Genomic DNA, 15285 nt, shown 5'->3' on the forward strand with positions numbered 1-15285 from the left:
CTATGAATTTACTTGTGTTTCTGTAAAAGTTATTACATTGTTGATTCCATCTGAAGATCGTATGATCTTATTTTAAAGCTTCTGCTTCCCCCAGGCTATCAATTTGGTTTGATTTCTTCTTCCAAAGACACTGCTGTTGTAATATTTCTGCAGGGGTGATCTCCAAATTGTATTTTCAAACAAATCACTTCAAGCCTTTGCCTAATGTATCCATTATTTTTTTTTATAAAGGACAACCTACATTACAGCATGAGGTCATAAATGTTTCTATATACAGCAGACATTCATCATTATTAAAGTCACAGGCCCGAATATGCCTCTAGTACCGCTATCGGACTGTTACCCCACTCATTCTTCTCCCTCCACACATTCTGGTAGATTTTAATTTCTTAACTCTGAAACTGGTGTACAGATCTTTATTTGTACAATTACTTTTTCTCCTTTGTTTCACAGCTCCACCCCAAGGAGTAAGAAGCTCATGTGAGTTGAATTCATTTCCCAAGTGGCGTACACTTCATGTTTGCTTCTGCTAGTAAGGGAATCGCTGCTTAATCCAGACACTGTACAAGCAGAGTTACGGAGATGTCATACAAGGGCTGGCCTTCTGAACAACAGGATTACCAGCAACCAGGATTGAGAAAGCAACATTTAAAAAAAAAAAACCAAACCCAGCACACACAAGTAAGACATTTTTAAATATCAGTAGTTGCTATTGCATTGAAAGCATCAGTGCTCTGAATCTGAAGATTTTTTTTCTATATTAATTGGCTGGTGTATTCAAATTCATCTAACTGGGCTGCATTGTCTGTCTTTTGGAGCAGGGGAAGGGGAAGATTAGCCTGAAAGCTACAGGGACTGCTACATCCCAGGCAGAATCCATAGCAAGCATGCAAAAAAGCCATTATTTTATACAGCAGAGAAAGGGATGATAGACATAATTTCCTGAGTACATATTTAAATGATTTTATTTTCATAACTAGCACTGGAAGTGTTAATACAACATACTGATTGTAGAATTATGTTCTGGAAAGAAATAATAGCCTGGCACAGATGCCTTCAGTCATTGGAAACCATCAAGATAGTTGAGAGAGCTGACTTCTGGGTCTGCTTCAATTTTATTGTTCTCACAACAGCAAATGTAGTCAGATCCTTGCTTCACAGCCTGGTCTTGGCCAACTCAGTGACCTTCCAAGTTGCAGCAAACTGTGCCCAGCCTCCTCTGTCTCTAGGAAATTTTTTCTGTCGTTTTTGCCACCAGCGCTTTGGTCCCTGCTCGTCCCCAGAGCCTCCTGGACACTCGTGCTGCTCCGCAGGCTCCTGCCTCCTGCTGCCCCCTCCCTCTGGGCACAGCTACCTCTGCCCACCTACCCCAACAGGAGCAGCATCCCGTCTCCACCGAGGTCCTGCCCAAACGACTCCTTCCAATTAAAGGACGAAGATATAGAAGTTAAACAAAACAACCAAAAAACCAACCCCAGCACTCTAATGAAATGTGCCATCAGTCGTGCCTCCCAGTCAGGTTTTATTCCGTCCCCTTCTCGCCTGCTACTTTTTCAGTCTGTCCGTGCCACTGAGATAGTTGTTTTTATCGATCCCTCCACCTCATCTACCTGATCCAGAAATTCAACCTTAACTTATCCCTTCCTCTCTCCTTCTCTAACTCTTACCTCTTCATCTTTCTACTCTTTCCTTACCCTACAGCTTGTTTTATTCAATATGACTCTAAACACAGCCTTCTCTTCTTCCTAAACAAACTCTTTCTTCGGCTTGGCCATTCAGTTACTCTAAGATTTTATGTCATGTTGAATTTTGCAGGATGTGAGATTGACTGGAGTATTCTGTCACATCATAGTCAGATAAATAAAATATCAGTAATGTAAAAGAATCCATTTTTTGTCTTCCAGAAAATTATGTTTTTGATCTGTATTAGGGGGAGATTTTTCCCTGTAAAAATGGACATTTTTACTTTTTGTTCTGAGTCCAGAGGGTAAAAAAAGTCTAAAGTACAATTTCTCCTTCCACCCTCCTCTCATCAACAATGTTTTTCTTTAGTTTTTATTTTTATTATTATGGCTAGCTCCTGTTCTCACTGTTACTCATGTTACCTTATTCACTATATAAAACATGGGGCTGAGGGGTTCCCCCTTTAGTGCTGTTACAGTTTATAATTCTCCAAATAATTCAATATACTGTTAATGCATCAAGTCTTGGCTTCTCCCTGTCAACAACAGCAGCTTTTTATGCTCAGTTGTCATCTTCCCTACAAAAAATCTTCATACTTCCATGTGTTATGTGACAGAAAAACATCTATGCACAAAAATATATTCTTTCAAATACTTCCTTTAACAGGGCACTTACAAATCCTTACGCACCTGTCAATGTATTTTAACATTTTTTCTTACACTGATTGCTTGTGCTTTTCTACCACGTTGGCTACATGCCACTGTTATCATACATCTTGTACCAAGAGAACAAGATTTCTGGGATAGGAACATCTTTTTTGCTTACTGAAGTTACACCATATGAAAAAGCACTCTTTTCAGGATCCTTCTTGTTATTCTAACATTAAAAAAAAAAATAAGCATTTTAGACACTCAGTCCTAAACTGTTTTGTAATTACAAGCAGATTTGACCCTGCCTCTTTGTGCCAAGTTGTATTTCATTTAAACCCCAGTTCTGATCTGGTTGCTCACAAGGAATACATTTCTAAAGGAAACCAGTATCTCCTTTAAAGTTGAACTGAAAGAAAAAAAACAAGCAAAACAGGAAATATGTTTCCACTTTTTTATTAAAATGATGAGAGCTCTTGTAAATGTCAAACTGGACAAAGGACTACAAAGTCAAGAGGTTAGAAGCACTTATAGAAGAGATTCTGCTCAAATATAATTTATACATAGAAGCTTACACATGACTTACAGGTGAAGTTTGTGATAGGATGCATCTAGTGTTTTCTTAAAAATTATAATAATTATTATAATTCCTTAAAAATCATAATGTGTACTGTATGGAATTAAGATGGGTTCTGCAGTTACTATTTTTTTGATAATTAATCATCTCTGCTTTAAAAATATAGTTTTTAAATAATTGTTACAATTTCATTAGGCAACTAAAATGGATGTCAAAAGTAGTAGTGAAGCAAATCCCTCATATCATCTCCCAATACCTTTGTGGAGACTAGCAACACCTGTTTTGGAAGAGACGGAAGGCATTCTGCATGCACAGAGATATCACAGATCTGCCTTGTGCTGTCCTCCCCACAAACGCCAGTGCAAGACGTGTATGTTGTGGATACTCGCAAGTCCACAGCCCGAAAGCAAAGATGACGCTAGCCTGCAACCACCTCCCACGTTCCCTTCCTTCTGCAGCTTCATCAAGTGTGAACTTCAACTTCAGTGTGAGGAAAATCAGTCTTGCATCTTAAAGTCATTTTTTACGAATATGATAAAGATGACTCCTGCATTGATTTCTCAGATCTACATAGTACTGTTTATGTTGGCAAGACTTCTTGAAAGCATACCCCATTTTTTGTGGAACTTGTAAGAACAGCATTATTTTAGAAAATATCTTACTGTATTTCTCAAATATTTCTCAAACACTATGACATGATGCAATTAGCCTGTAATGTAATTAGATGTAATTAGACTACAAGAGGGAAGATATTATTCTCTTCTGTTTGGCACTGTATCATCTGGAATACTTTATCTAGCTTTGGGTCTCCAGCAAAAGTCCAGTTAACAGGTTGGTCAGCAGCCTGGAGCACATGGCCCAGCACGGGGAGGCTGAGGGAGCTGGGCTTGTTTAGTTTGCAGGAGAGCAGCCCGAGTGGCAACATGGCAGTCCTTGAAGAGGGCTACAAAGACAGCAGTCACGGCGGATGATGTAACAGCACGCAACAGCTACGAACGGCAGCCTGGGAGATTCGGCTGGACATGAGGAATAACATTTTCACTAGAGCAGCACCGGGGCAGGTGGCTCCAAGTCTCCACGCTGGAGGCTTCTGAAGTTTGGCTCATCGCACCGTGGCTGGCCCACTGCAGTGTGGGCAAGAGCACTACTTGGAGCAGGGACTTAGGCTAGATGGCCTCCAGAGGTGCCTTCAAACCAACATGTCTCCCATTCTAATGAAGTATACGCCCAACTGGACAGAGCCCACGCTACCATATTTTAAAACAGACTCCTACCTAAAAGTTAAGTAAACTAAAAATACCTATTTGCAAATATGTTAGAAAGGCCGGTGAAAATGTCTCCCAAAGTATTTTGCTTTGAAGATGTTTTAGTATCTTCTGTACTTATCTGCCAGTTTAACCATTTTGCCGTAGTCATTTCAGCTTTTGTTTGAATTTTTCATCTAATGGCACATGGTAGGAAGGGACCCAAGAGAATATTTAAATCCATAAAAGGTGCTATAGAGCTTGACTAGTAGTTACATCTGAAATATAACTGTACCTTACCTTTGACCAACCCTAAAGATGTACTTTGAAATGGGAGCACTATCTAACTTTAATAACTCTGTTTAAAATTAAAATGGAATAAAATTGTTCTGAACTGAAACTGGAGTGATACACCTCCTCACACTGATCTTCATTCAGAAAGAATTAAAACATATTTATAGCTTTCCATGGTAGTACTTTCTCTGAAGACTGATTCAGAGATTTACATAAGCAAGTCTACTCACACACTTAAAGCCAGTTCTCATTTGTGTTTTCTACCCTCAACTGCTTTAATTTTCATTCTTCTTTTAACGGGGTGCGTGTGTGGGAGACATGAATTATATTTCATTCCAGTCGCATCATGATGTTGCCATCTATATGCTATTCAGATTTTAAAATAAAACAAAAAACCAGAACAACCTACTTGCATAAATCTGAACAATATGCATTTGCTATTGATAAAAAAGGCTAGGGAAAATAAGAAGCACGTGCAAGTTCCTGGAGAAGCAAGGAAAAGGTCCATCCTTTTCACGTATATTAACCATGTGCCACCCCCTGAAACAAAACAAAGCAGAAGTACACAACAAAAACCTTCATGACAACAGTACTACAGGTTTAAGAAAGTGTATTTCAGAACCCTCTCTGGTTAATATCTGTTATCTCCCCCACTCCTCCTGAGCTTGCTGCTTCTTCTCCAGATCACTTAGCCTCTCTATGAATTATTTGAGGGTCCAGGCCACCCAGGGGTTTTGATGTCATAGTACATCTAAAGGAGTAGTGTTAATACACATGTAAATACTCTTTTGAGGGGGGGAAGGAAAGAATCTGCTCATCTCGGGAGATCTAGCAAGGTCACCATTTCAAGGGATCTGAAGGAAACCATATCCACACCTGATGGACACTGTTTTATAACTTCTGGACTGTTTTTTTTTTCTTTCCAGCATTTCAGACTCAGAAGAGAAATGTCGAGGGAACTGACCATTTTATGAGAAGCATGAGTAAAACTGAACAAAAAGCGGTCCTAGGAGAGGGAGCTGATCCTGTGTATATCATCAGAGCTGGGTAAGTTGTTGGGAGCTGTCAGTAATGACGATGTACTGGGGGCTCCCTGCCTTACTGAGCGTCATTACCATGGATACAGAAAATAATTCAAGTTTCTTGGCAGATACTCACACAATCACATGTTGCATGTAAATGCTCCCTTTTCCATACATTTCTATATATTTATTTTTCAAATATTGCAATTTTAACCTGAATTATTTCAATGACAAGTTTGACATTCTCTTCCTTGCCAGGGAGCAACTCCTTTCAGTACTTTCTGGTAGCATGCACTAATTAAAAGTTTAAAAAATGTTTATATAGTAAATATATAACACATAACTAATATGTTACATATATATTTATTCTATGTATCTTCTGTAATGATCTGGAGCCTTATCTCCCCAAGATACACCTTTGCCAGTGCCAAACAATGATCAGCTCTTCTGTGTGTGCATATGTATACATATTTTAGCAAAAACACCAACGGGAACACTTTTTTATTGTATACATCACTTCAGAAATGCAAAATGAGATATCCACTTGGACGATGCAGGAGCTGGGGTACAATCCACTTAATGCTACATTTTATCGCAGTGTAATTTTTCTCCCCAAATTAATCTGATGGGCAATTCTAGTACAGAACGGGAATGCAGTAAATTATCCCACGTCCATCTTACAGATAATGGTGCAAATCATTACCCACTGTAACTGAGTTTTAATTTGTTACAGCGGAAGAAGACAATTACAGGTCAACCTGTCAATGGAGTAATTTGAGCAAGTAAAACTAGTTGACCTTTCTTGTACGCCGTTCCAGGACCAGAATCGCTCCCCTGCTAAGCAGCAACAGATGGCCAGAGCTGCGTAGTTCTGCTTCTCGGTGAAAAGTAATTTGCTTTTCAGGATTGTTAGGTATGTAAAGAGATGCCTGTAAGATGCAGGCAAGCACTTATTTAAGAATCCCAGCGCATCCACAAAAGGGGCAAGCGAAGTGGCTGGCTGCTTGGGGTTTGGCTTAACCGCGTTCACCGGCGACTCACGCGGCTGCTCGGGCTCCTGCGTTAGCGTTAGCCTGGAGCGACCACGTTGACCAGAGCTACCCAGAAACGCTCATCAGAGCATGCTGCACCCCAGAAACGGCACGCACCAGTGTTGCAGCACGAGAACGAAAAGGGTGGAAAAGAACATCATGGTCGAAAAATATAGCAGCAGAAAAACGTGAAGAGGGAAGAAGCATGAAGTGGAGAAGATGAAAACATTACAGGAAAAAAGAAAATTTTGTTTCTTAACAATGACAAAAAATGAATTTTTAAAACAAAACCTGAGGTTGTGGAAGAATGAAAAAAAATCTCTTAAGCTTGGCTAAATAGTGTTCTCTTACACATTGTGGATTCAAAATAGGAACTCTGGAAGAAAACCCTGCAGTAAGAGTGTTACTGGTCAATTCCCAAAAGCCAAGGAACAAAAAAAATGTTTTACCTCTGTCCTCATATATTAAAATACAGGATCTGATTCACCCCAGTATTAGTCTGGTTTTATTCTGTTCAAAATTCTTTTCGTTTTGCCAGCATGAAAAAGGAATAACACTGGTGTATTAGAGGAAGCTTTTACAGAGGAACACTTATGCTATCCCAAATAACTGAATCTTTTTTTTCCCCTAATATTGTTAAGGCATGTGGTCTTCAATATCAGTAAAATGATTTGCTGACTGCCTTAAATATGACTTTTCTGGAATGTTTATGTAGTATATTAAACACAGAATGACAGTGCATGGTAGTATGTACTTGTATCTTAGGTTGCCCAAAAAGTAACTGATGCTAAGAAAAGATTCATTTTTGACAGTAACTTTTCAGAAGTCTATAGTTACTAATAATCTAGATATTTTCTTCTTTAAGCATTCTGCATTTTTCTTTAATGTGAGATGAAGTTATGCTGCCATTTGGGCAAATAGCATTTTGTTAATATGGCTGTTGAATATTTTTTGAAGTCAAGCAGAGCAGGTTCCCTAAAATAACTTGTTTAAAAAGAATTTGTATTCAACAGTGCTCATAAATAAACAGAGCTTAAAAAAAAATCCACTCATTAGTGGTGAGTGGGAAGCCACTAATTCCCTGTTGTAGGTCCTAAGCCAACAATTCCTGATAGTTTTAAGCTTTCATTTTTAAAGCTATTAAGATTAATCCTTCTGAAGCAAATAAAGCATTTCAAATGAATGTATGAAAACCAAAAGAGCGAGTTCTTGATTCTGCAAAGAGCTTATGCACTACTCACGGTTTTACCAAAAAATTAAAGTTTCTGATCAATTTTGCTGCTAATCGCTTGAAGATATCCAAATAAAAAACTAATTATCAATACTCCTAATGTTCCTTAGACACACACACCTGATGTGCATACAACAGGAGATTAGGTAGGAAAGAGGCAAAGAAATAGAGGTCTTATATTTGAACCTCTTAGCTCTGATGCACGACCTACAGGCGAGCATTAAGTCCCTTGTTTACACTTAGCCATCCATGTAAGAGGCTAATCTGGCTCTTCCCAGGCAGATGAATGGATTTTCCAGAAGGAAGTGTTAACCAAACATTTATGATCTGCCAGCGATACTTACTGGGTCAAAAGTCCAAAAAGTTTTGCTTGTTGGAATGATGCATCAGCTTAAATTTACACTAAAAAATCTTACTACCATTGACTTCGTAACGCATTGTGACCCAAATTATTGCTGTATGTTGAATCCCCTGCAGAGTGCTCACAGACACTAATCTCACTAATTCCTCTTGTGCATGCATAAGACTTTACGTAGTGTAGTTCAAAAAAGCCTATCTGTATTAAATTAAATTTGTAAAGCAAATGTCCAGGACAAAATGATCAAGCTTAATATACATTACATCTGATCCTAATAATATAAGACAGAAATTGGCTATAACATAAATTTAACCCACTCTATGGTTAGCAAATGTGGCTTTTGGGGAAAAAAAATACTGTCAAGCATCTGGGAAGTTTGTAAGCATGTATATGTGTACATACACATATATGTATATGACTACACATACACACACAGATGAAGTGCTTGATCTGAAAATTAGTTACCCAAGAATTATGCAGGAGGTTCATGTTGCTTTAATTAAAAACTTTTGCCACACAGGTAGCAATTGGAAGAGTCTGTTTCAGGTCTTCACTTTAAGAAAATTCAGAAATATTGCAATTGAAGAGCATTACATACAGTCTTTGTTCTCTAACTTAGTTTTCTTTGCACATATGAGCCATCTGCTTGGAGGAAAATGGGAAAATGTCATTTTTAATAAACATACAATGCCTGTGGCAAATTAAGATTGTATTTGACAATCCTACAAAAGTACAGAGGAGGCAAGTTTGTTAATGCTGATTATCTTCCAGATCTTCAATAGATTTTCAACAGCCGTTAAAATACGCATCTTCAAAGAACTTGTCAGCGGAAAAGTAAAATATGGTTATGTGGAACAAATTCCTTCATACAAAGATTCTTTCTACATGGTTTCCTACCCAGGATCATCAGTCTTTCTGCAAGAAGAGAATGTTTGGGATCACATTTCCAATTGCATTTGAAATTATAATTGCTTAATTTTGTGACAGTATTCTCTTAATTGTCATACATTACATGTCATTTTGCATTTCTTATTGCCTGAGCAAACCCACTAAAACTTTGTATTTTTAATCATCCATCTTGAAAGCAAAAGCATACATGGACTTTAACAGACTGCAAATACAAATTTGCGCCGGAATCCAGTAACATATAATGAAATTACTATTAATGGGTCAATTTAAAAAAAACTCAGCACAAAAATTGTGCTTGTTTGTTGTTAAATAACTTATGCCTTGAGAACAGAGCATGGGACATAATGAATCTGTGAGGTCTCCTTATGCTACAGTGTCTGCCAAAACCACTCTTCCATCTTCTACCAAAACCTTTGATCTAAGTTTTATTATCATTTCCACTTTACATAAGAATGTAACTTTCTTATACATTTCTTACTACATTTACTAAGGTTGCATTAAACCAAAATAGCAGGATGAGAAAAATGTTGAAAACCAACTCTAGTTCCGCATCATCTGTGTGCCTGGACTTAGATACCTGCAATCCAGCCAGCAGCCAGCAAACTGCTGCGCAGCAGCCTGCGGAAAGGACAACTTCTGCCCACCGTACACCTCGCTTGCACTGAAATTGCTCCCAAAACAGCAGAGAGCACCTGGGGAAAAGATTTCCCTTTGGCAAAGAGCTTGGCTGAAAACACTTCAATTTTAAAACCACACTGAACTGCTCAGAAAATATTCTCAGCTCAAAATCAAAACCTTACAGTCTCATTAAAGACATCCTGGACATTTCTAAAATAGAAAGATAATGGACAAGTTTTCTGTTGCTGGCAGATGAATTGGTGCAAGAGCCTAACGCTGCAACCTGCTGATGCAATTGCTCTTCTAGCAACTCAGTGAGCTTATACTTCTGATGCCAAAAGATCCAGGTTCAGCCTCCCAAACAGACCTGAAGGAAGCTGCACAAGAAGCTGCCAAGGAGAACCCCACTGCCCCCACAGGCAGGAGAAGGCATAAAGTGTTCCTGGAAAGATTTTAACTTGTAAGAGGGCACAACGATGCAGACACTTTTGGATGCTGCTGGTACTGTCAAACTTGCCTTCTGTTTTCATGAGTTTTTGGGCTTTGTTTTTTTACATCCTTTCTGATAAACCAATGGATTATCCATGTCCTTCCCATTCTCCTTCCATCATCAGCTCACCCCAGTGACTGAGAAATTAGGAGTTTCCCCTTAGCGCTAAATAAACTCCTATTTTCACTTTCTAATACCTGTCTTCAAAATTACGAGATTTTGGAGATCATACCTGCTTCAAAATACAGCAGTCTAACTGCATACAAAAGGAAACCTAGTTCTGGTCAAAAATAGAATCGTAACCACCTCTGAGCCATCCTTCTGTATTAGCTCATATACACATCCAGAAAGAAAAAAATACTTTAAACAAGTTCCTTAAAGGTGCTTGAAGGTCTGAAGCCATCTCTGACACTATTATTTTATATTAATATTATTTTATTTTATAATAAATGCTAAAATATAGTACACTATATATGTTGTATATACCATATTATTATTATATATTCTGACATATCAATATATTAGTGAGAAGACAATACACTATTAAGAGTGCATTACAAATGACAAAAATGTTCATGAGAGCAATGTAGCAAATGCCTGTGCAGAAACCCCTGGCTGCCATATCTACTCTCTGCCCATTACTTCAGTCTTAGGGGTAAAGAAACACTTGGACTTTCTAAGCAGCTATCTGGCAACGCTCTGTATTTTTAATTAGAGAACACTTTCCATGATTTTCCATGATAAAAGCCATTTCTATGGAGATGTAGGACTCTAAAAGGTGTGAAGTTAGCCCCTGAGGAAGAGAAGTGTCCTTTGTTGTATAAATCTTCATATAAAAATCGATAGAGATTAAGCCAATCTATGCAGATCAGATTATAAAAAATAATTTGCTGTTTCACACCGGAAAAAAAACCACCTTGGGTTTGAGGCTTCAGTTCCTCCATCATTGACTAGCACAGCATACGAATGATACTCATGCACCATAAAACGTAAACTTTCAGCAGGAAGAAAGCAGTTGCCTCTTTCAATGAGGCGAGAGGCAAGGCATAGATGACTTCTTTCTTTCTTGCTGGTTTCAGGAGGTTTTTGGTTTGCTTTGTTTTAACCAGTGTTTCTCACTGTCCATTCCTCAATAACACCATGAGGACACATGCTACCCTGTGCAAGACACTATGAAGCACTGTTCAGGAGCAGTAACACAAAGAAACCCCTTGAATAAGGTTTGTTTGGGACCGAGTCTTCATTACCTACAGGGACAGAGAAGGAAGGTCTCTCCTTTCTCCTGTTCTGCCACGGATTTGGGGCTGAGAAGGAGGAAAGCTTTGGGGAAGGAGGCCCTGGCCAGAGATGTTTTTACATGGCTAAGAACAGTGAGATGGACTGGGGACAAATTACATTTGTGGAGCATCATATGCTAGACTAACAAATGGGAACAGATATGAAAAAATATGCAAAAGCAGAGTAAATGAGAACTAGAAACTTACCCTAGGTCCTAACTTGGGATCATCATTCCCCTCTAGCTCCCTCACCTCTGCTAGCCCACAGCTTAGACTTCTCTGGACAGAAATAGAGCCTTGTCTTTTGGCTTGAGGAGGTGGGAGTTCACTACTCGCAGCTGGGAAGCAAGAACGGTGATTGCTCCCTATGCAGTCAGACCATATTTTCTGTTTGAGTATTATGTTGTTCTGGTCCTCTTCTCCACAGAGAAGAAGGGACAATCAGTCTAGCAGGACTTTTCTGCTCGACAAAGAGTTTTGTTCATGATTCCTAAAAAGATCTAGAACCTCATTAGAGGGGCAAATGAATGCAACAGGCACTGCTTGACAGACATACGGAATTTGCAGGTATCACGTAGCAGCAAAGTTGTACAGGATAAGTGCATGTATGTATGCAAAACTTGGGAACAGAACTGCGTGCAACACAAATCAGAGTAGATGCAGAGAATCTCAGAAGAAATTAAGTGGAAAGGGAAAGAGAGTAGAGATAAAAGCATTTATATGTATTTACATAGATTAAGCTAGGCAAATTGACAATAAGCCAATATATGCTTATGGAAGTGGCTGGTGACAACTGATTACGGGAAAAGGAGGGGAGGAAAATCAGAAATTTGCAAGTGCTTCTAGGATATATGCGTCCATGTAACAAGATGGAACAGCTGAAGAGAAGAAAGTGATTTTCCTAAACCACAAAGAAAATCTCTTTAGGAGAACATGACTTGTTTGGCCCCAGGGAGAACAGAAGTTAGATTACACGTACATGCTCTAGCCTATGCAATGTGGAGAATATAGCACTAAAGAAGTGGAAAACTGACTTCAGCTCTGTGGAACATAGAAGCTATTTTTTTACTGTAATTTTCTCACACATAAAACTAAAATACGCTAAAATAAAAATTTTTGTTTTCAGTCCTCGCTACTGTTAAATAAACTTTATTTAAGAACTGCTTTCCATGGAGACTTCACCTACTCTTCTGAAGAAAAGCACTTAGGCTTACAGATTAAAGTGGTTTGAAACCCATTCTTGTATCTGCCCAAGTGGCCATAGTCTGACAATCTGGCTCTGCTGCGACTTGGCTACTTGGGCAGGTCACTCCTCAGCCCACACCCTCTGATGTTCTTGTTATCAGCCCTCTTCAGAAACCTAGGAATAACATCTCTACACAGACCCATCAGCACTACTTCTAAATACCATGGTGAAACCCTTCTTGAGGCTCTTTCCAATCATATGAGCCATGGCATGGCTCTTACTTGACTGGCGTGCTTAATCAGAAACCTACCCTGGAAAGTTCTGAAGAAAAAAATTGATTTACACATCCTTTATTCTGGCTAACATTTCCAGACCTACCCAGGCACATCTCAGAGGTCCCCGTTCTTGCAAAGCGGCCCCTAGCAGCATGCCAGACCTTCTTCTTTCTTAGGGCAAACCCCCACAGTCAGGACAGCCTTCTGTAATCAAGCTTTTGTCTCAACGTTGTACCTCTCTACGGTTTGTTTTTCTTTTAATGCCACTGCAGCAATGCCCAAGAACTGGTTTTGTGTTCCCCTCCAGAGGCAGCAGTCTAGACTCATATTAACCTGTCAGCCACTGCAAGGGTTACACCCCTTAATAAGGGTTACTTATTTATTTAGTGCATTTATTTCTCAAAAACAACTGTATGAAAGAAACAAGAAAAAAAGTACTTATGCTATAGATAATTAGGGTGTAACTCTGAAGAAAAAGAACAAACTTGCTGGTCAAAATGTCATCTTTGGTCTACTCCTCACTCTGATGCACTCTCTCAATTTAAAAGTACGCTGTTGATTATGAAGTTATTTATACTAGTGTCTTGTTACACCTATGAAGATAAACAAATATATTTGTTAATGTATGTAGACTTCACTGATCCACACATTTTGTACCATAAAAAGCTAGCAGCTGGATAGATCACTGCAGCACTAATGGAAGCACACTGTTCCTCCCTCCTCCCAGTTTCTTACTTCTAGCAGGAATCTCTCATTTGACCTTGGGCAAGGCATTTAAATTCTCTGCGCCTGTGTCTTCTCGTCTGTAAAATTAAGGCTATAATGCCTACCTACTTCACAAGAGGGACAGTGTTAAATTTAATGTATTAATGTTTTAAAGTGTTTTCAGACAGCTGGATCAAAACCGCTACAGAATGTAAGTTATTATTAAATTATGCTTCACTGAGTTAATGCTGTTGCATTACAGTATCTGATTAAATAAGGAAAAAATATTCAAGTGACACCTCCTGGATTCTTTTTTTTCCAGAGGATGGAACTGATGTTCTTTCACCAGCCTACAGATGGACTTGAAGGCTTATTTTGGAGAAAGAAAGAAGGCGAGGAAATGTAGTAGTCAATGGAAGTGAAAGAATCCTGCGGAGCGGATGATTACGAGGGCATTTAAAGCAATTGCGACATAGAGCAGAAGGCAACTGCGCCTTGTGCCCCACTGTGACACATCAGTCTCTGGTAGCAATGCGGTCCCCGTTCATCTCCATGCCAGTGGGACAGGAACACCCCCTCCGTACCATCACATTAACTGCGGCATTTGGCCTCCGCTCAGAGTAATGAAGTGCAAGATCTGTAGCCTGGAGTCGCTTTCCTGGTGGAGCCGACCAGCTCTCAGGCACAGTTGAGATGAGATATACTTTGAGTCTGTTCAGTCACGGCAGCTAATCCGTCTATGATGAACGTGGCACATAAAAATGTCAGTTATGAAAAGGGGGATTTATCACAGGAGTGTTGTTCATACCTGATGCCTCTCCTACATCTCCTCTTGACCTGATGCGCAGATGCCTGGTCTTGTCCTGTGATCTCACATCAGGATCTTGTTGTGTGGGGGGAAGGGGAAGGAGTGTTTGGAGCAAGAGCTGCAGGAAGATGAGAAGGGTTTTTGACAGCATGTTGAGTTGGATGTTGTACTGGTGTTGATGCCGCTGGTCCCAATGCCATCAAGGCATTTCTTGTGGATGACAAGGAATCTAGGAAAGTAGTGATTAACATGCATATCAGTGTGATTGACAAGCTACGTTGTCTGCTTTGTGCTAATGTATTGCATGGACAACACCTATTCTAGGCATATCAGAATCAGCATATAGATTTAGAGTACAGATTTAAATCAGAAATATTTAGCATCTTTCCCAATAAATAAAGAAAAAATGTTTGATGGATCTATCTGCTCAATAGACCATGGAGATCAGATTCTGTCTGGTGGGGGAACGTTTTCGCCTCACAGGGTACAAATGGATAGTAGGCAACATTCTTTCAGATTGCAGAAAGGCCAATTCATTTGCTTTCCCATTACTCCATCCCCAATTTATCACTCCAAAGGCAAGAAAAAAATAAGTACAACATAAGGTTTGATAACCTTCTGATAGTAGTGTGCTATTAAATATACACAAATCAGGGAGCTTGAAAAAATATAAGCAGGGAGCATATTGTCTACTTTCCAAATCTGCCAAGAAGACTGAAATGGAGGTTGCAAAGTCTAAGGTTGTATATATTTTAGGTCTTTTCTGACACCATGCTGCATACATCAAAGTATCCATTCTCTTTTTTTCCTTTTCTTATCAGATCTGCAGAGAGGCTACACTACATGTTTTATTACTATACCAGTCAAAGATCACACAGCTTTCTAAACAACAGTGATGCTACTTCAATTTCTTGAGAAAAATCTGTGGGA

General features: G+C 39.2%; 1 protein-coding gene across 1 annotated transcript in view; it reads right to left on the minus strand.

Annotated features, from left to right (window-relative positions):
* The window catches only part of GABBR2 (gamma-aminobutyric acid type B receptor subunit 2), a 489338-nt gene that overhangs the window by 440527 nt on the left and 33526 nt on the right, over window positions 1-15285 (minus strand). The window lies entirely within an intron of this gene.

Source organism: Balearica regulorum, chromosome 2, assembly GCF_011004875.1.
Source record: "Balearica regulorum gibbericeps isolate bBalReg1 chromosome 2, bBalReg1.pri, whole genome shotgun sequence".
NCBI classification, from domain to species: domain Eukaryota; kingdom Metazoa; phylum Chordata; class Aves; order Gruiformes; family Gruidae; genus Balearica; species Balearica regulorum.